The sequence below is a fragment of the Corvus brachyrhynchos genome, unplaced genomic scaffold (assembly GCF_000691975.1).
Source record: "Corvus brachyrhynchos isolate BGI_N302 unplaced genomic scaffold, ASM69197v1 scaffold122, whole genome shotgun sequence".
In the NCBI taxonomy this organism is placed as follows: domain Eukaryota; kingdom Metazoa; phylum Chordata; class Aves; order Passeriformes; family Corvidae; genus Corvus; species Corvus brachyrhynchos.
In genome coordinates this window covers 710,297-714,819 of record NW_008236778.1, presented here as the reverse complement: position 1 = coordinate 714,819, position 4,523 = coordinate 710,297, and the positions used below count along the sequence as shown (strand labels likewise).

The 4,523-nt window shown below is 51.4% G+C and overlaps 1 long non-coding RNA gene across 1 annotated transcript in view; it reads left to right on the top strand.

The window, feature by feature from the left end:
- LOC103611239 overlaps positions 1-4,523 on the top strand; it is a 30,867-nt gene that overhangs the window by 25,509 nt on the left and 835 nt on the right. The window lies entirely within an intron of this gene.

Here is a 4,523-nt window from a genome sequence, read left to right as displayed (position 1 = left end):
GGGATCTGGGGCGTTTGGCTCCATTCTCCCTTCCCTTTCAGCGCCGGCAGTGTCCTCGGTGCATACAGATCCCCCGTCCCTTTCTCCTCCTGACAAGTGCGCACATAAATAAATTACCCCACCGGGCGAGTGTGGAACAATCTGTCCCCTAAATTCTATTCATCGCCAGACAGGACTCATTATTCCCCCGATTAAAGCCGCTGGAGTAGCTTGCAAGGGTTACAGTTACTCTGTCAAACTGTAAATAAGACACTAAAAATAAAGGGCGCTGGCGAGAGAAGGGGGAAAGGGAAGCCAGACTAATGCCTGCTGCTAGGGAAACCGAATGAATCCCTAATGACGCCTGTGTACAAACTGCAAATAATGAAGGAAAAGTGACAAACAGACCTCGGCCAGGCTGTGGCGAGGTCTTCGCTCTGTGATGGCAGTGGGGACCAACTCGCCCCTTCCTCAGGGAGAGCCAGCAAGGAGAGGGACACCCTTCCACACCCCTCTGAGCAGAGCATTTAAGCCCTTGTTCTTGACTTACAGGAAGGTTTAGGTCTTGTGGGTGTGTTTATTTTTCAGGCACAGCACCCACCTCTGCCTGAGCCCACATTTTGAGGTTGTAGGAAAAAGGTCCATCGCCTGTGGCCTCAGGGCAGAATGCAAAGCAGCAGCCCCCAAACTTTAGTTTGTGCTCTGCTGCTAGAACAGCTCAGAGCTCTGACCTAGGACACAACTAGGACCAGGGGATTTAAATCCATCTTTCTGCCCAGAGCCCTGAGGGACGCAGCCCAGGCTCCTTCCCACCTGCAGCAGGTCATCACTCTCATGGCTGAGATGGAGATGCAGAGCTGAGTCCCAGGTCTGAGCAGTCTGGGTCTGCTCCTCGCTGCTGCCTGGGCCATGATAGATCACAGGGGAGGACGTGTCCAGCCCTAGAAAGCCTCTTTGGATAAAATACAGTTCCTTCCTGGCTGGTGTCTTGCCAGCCAGCAAAGATAGGGACGTTCGCCTTGCAGCAGTTCCTTTTTCTCCTTTGATATCTTAGAGCTGAAGAAATGAGGCAAAAAAATCAGCTCTAGGCTTGTCGTGGGTGTTTCTCAGTTCCAGAGGGACTGAAATGTGAGAGTTTTATTTCAGGTCCTGCTTGAACTATTCCCACCACCCGCAACGGGTGAAATGCTGGAATTCTCTGTGTTGCTCGGGAAATATTTTGATTCACAGCCCCCAAGCATGTAAAAGATGGAGCAAAGACAGCTCTGAGCTGTGCCCCTCCAGGTGGATTCTTGCTCTCCAAAGGAGAGCACTGAGCAGGGAAGGTCCTGGTGGGGCCGTGCAGTCCTTGGGACCCAGAGCAGACATGTGACCAGGCTGGACACTGAGCTCTCGTCCCCCAGACCTGTGTGGATGCCATCCTCCCACGGAACCCAGCAGTGCTGGGGCCTTTCTGGAGCCTGATCTTCACCAAGGAAGGGCACAGCCAAGAGCAGGGGGAGCAGCAAGATGCCGATCCCTGCCCTGCGGCTGCTCTTCAGCACCCACCTGTTTCCCCACCAGCAGCAGAGTTGCAAGGGCCCTCATGCAGGCAGAGGGTTTTTTAGAGACATGCTCTGCTTGGGGCTTCTACAAAGCTCAGACATCTTAAAAGGGATTTTTCAGGCCAGCCAAGCTAGTCTTGAGCCCAGCTGCATTTCCCAGTCAGGTCAAACCTAGGCTTAGCAGATTTCTTTCCCTTCTGTCTTAGGGGAAACAAACCCTTTTCACCCACAGTTCCTGGCTGTGAGGCCTCATGACTCCAAAGCAGCATTCCTGGGACATTCCTGATGCCATGGTATGTGCAGAATTTCAAACAGAGGCATATCTCCATGTGCTCTCCCAGCTGGACTCTATTATTTGGGAGAAACTCCAGGATGGAGCAGGAGATTCATCATTGCCATTAGTAACGGTGGTGTCTGTGCAGCTCCCACAGACCCAGGTGGGTGTGTGTAGGTGGTGATGAAGGAAGAGCCGTGTTCCTGTCCCTCCCCTGCAACATTTACCAGCTTAGCTGGAAAAAGAGCACATTGAAAAAGTCTCCTAACCAGCCAGACTTGAGCAAGCCAAACCCACACCTGGGTTGTCCTGGTGCTCCCCAGCCATGGAAATGGGCAGCTCTTTGCCATACCTGCTCCCTGGAGGTTGCCTTTAGAAGAGTTTTGGGCTTAGGGAACCTCGTGGTATCCCGGGAGAGGGCTTTGATCCCGTGGGTTCTGCTCCCTTGCCAGGAATGTCTTTGCTTGAAGACTCAGGTGCTGGGAGCAGCATCGGGGCAAGGGATGCAGTTGGGAATACTCAGATCCGCTTGAGACCACACCAGGAATAGCAAAAAGGAACTTACTTGCCTTTCCCTGCCTGAACCTCTTGGGTCACATTTTCCAAGGTTTCTCTCAACCTGTAAAAAAGGGATTACCGCTACTTTTTAAAGGAATCTGTGATTCCCCTCCATGTGAATCACCCAGTGCCAGAAACTCAAGCTTTACCATGGTGTTTGAGGAGACCAGGGGTTGTTGGCCCTTGAGCAAAGCACATCCTGACCAGATTTGCCCTATGGCCACCTGGAGAGATGAGGGGAATCAGGGAGTCCTCCATTTTAAACATCTTCATACCTGTTCTGAGAAGATCCTGTGCCTCCTTTCATTTCCTCAAGACACCTGACTGTGCTTTTTCACCTATCCATGCATGTCATTGGGATGTGTCCATGAACCAGAAGGTGGCAGCTCCCTCTTGGACCTTCAGAGATGGCTCAGCAAGGTCCGAAGGGCCATGTTTCAGTCACACCACTGTTAGTTCCCTTCCCTTTTGAAGGATTAGGATGAGGCAAATACCTTCAGTTTGGTTTAATCCTCAATACCTGATTCTGCAGGAGCTTGCTGGCACACATGTAGCGCACACACATCTCAGTAATAGCCAGGTAACTCACAGGGCTAAATCACTCTGGGTTTTTTTCATTATAACCTCCTTTTAAAGCACGTTTAAATGCTTCCCCGCAGGCTCATGCGAGGGCTGTTAAGGGCTTCATTTGAATAAATTAGGCCATAGGTAGAGGAGGAACATGACCACAGCCCCCTGGAAACCCAGTGCCAGCGATGGCAGCAGTGGGCTGGCGAGTGGCGAAGGGCCTCGATATTATATATTCCATAAAGTAGAGTAATTAAGTATTACTAGTTTTGATGACTTCAAACAGAGTGACTCCAGGAAATAAGCCCCTTCTTTATAATTAGTGGGATTTCCTCTGCATCAAACGGAGAGATTGATTCTTTAATCTGCTCACATGCTTTTGATTTGGTCTTTCAGCTGCTTGTACCAACTGCTTCTACTCCCTGCTCTTGCCGATAAAACATTGCAAAGGAGATTTTAGGAAGGCATGACCTGAGTCGAGGTCCAGGATTTTCTTTGTGTGTGGCTGTTTTGTGTATTCCTAATTTGCCAGAGATGATGATCTTGATGATAACAATAATAAAAAATAACATAGACACAGGTTTTAAACATCCACCTATGTTTAGGTCAGATAATTGGGGTTTGGGGTTTTGGTTATTGTCTTCTCAGCACACCTCTTAGCTCTGGCTTATGCTCTTTTACACCTGAAAAGGTGATTTTGGCTGCCTGTCTGCAGGTGAGCTGACCTGGGTGCGGCTCACTGCAAAATGTTGCTCTTGTGAGGGCACACACATAACACCGAGCTCTGGCCAGGCTGTCGGCGTTCCAAGGGCTCCACTGAAGTTAGGGCTTGGTCTGTGCAGCGTCTTCAGAGTATTTCAGGTGTTGGACCTGAATTAGTACCAAACACAGGAACTTGGGAAGCTCTGTCTGAAATGAAACGGGTGGTGGTGGCTGCCCCACCCCGGGAGTGTCCAAGGCCAGGCTGGACAGGTCTTGGAGCAACCTGGCTCATGGCAGAGGGTGGAATGAAATGAGCTGTAAGGTCCCTTCCAATCCCAGCCATTCCATGATTCTATGAAAATCCCTGCAAATGTTGCTGTTTTCCAAATGAAGAGCTCAGGAGGGAGCGGGAACTCGCCCCCTGCAAGTGCAGGAAGCCGGTGGTGAACAACCAGCTCCTTCCTGGGCATCTCCATGGGTGGGCAACCAGCTCCATCCTGGGCATCAGTCGGGTGGGAAATGTGGTCTGGGCTCTGTGCTGGTTCCAGGCATGGACTAAACCTCCCATGTGCTACTCCCCCCTTCAGAGCCGCTCAGATCTTGCATCACCCCAGCAAACAGCCCCTGGCTGGATTTCCTTCTGGCATGTGAGGTTCTTCTGGGGCTGCCGAGGAGATGAAAAAGGGGAGAAATTGGGACTATGCTGCTTTCCATCCACCTTTTGATCCTGTCGGAAATGTGCAGGATGGGCAAGAGAGAGGCTTGTGGGCCTCGTGTGCATCCCCGAGGGCGAAAATGGGAGGACAGTGGCTCTGTTTTGGCAGCTATAGGGCAGGGAGTGGCATCGCTCCGATGCGTCAGCCACAAACAAGGGGGGGAAGGCGGACGGGGCGGGGCGC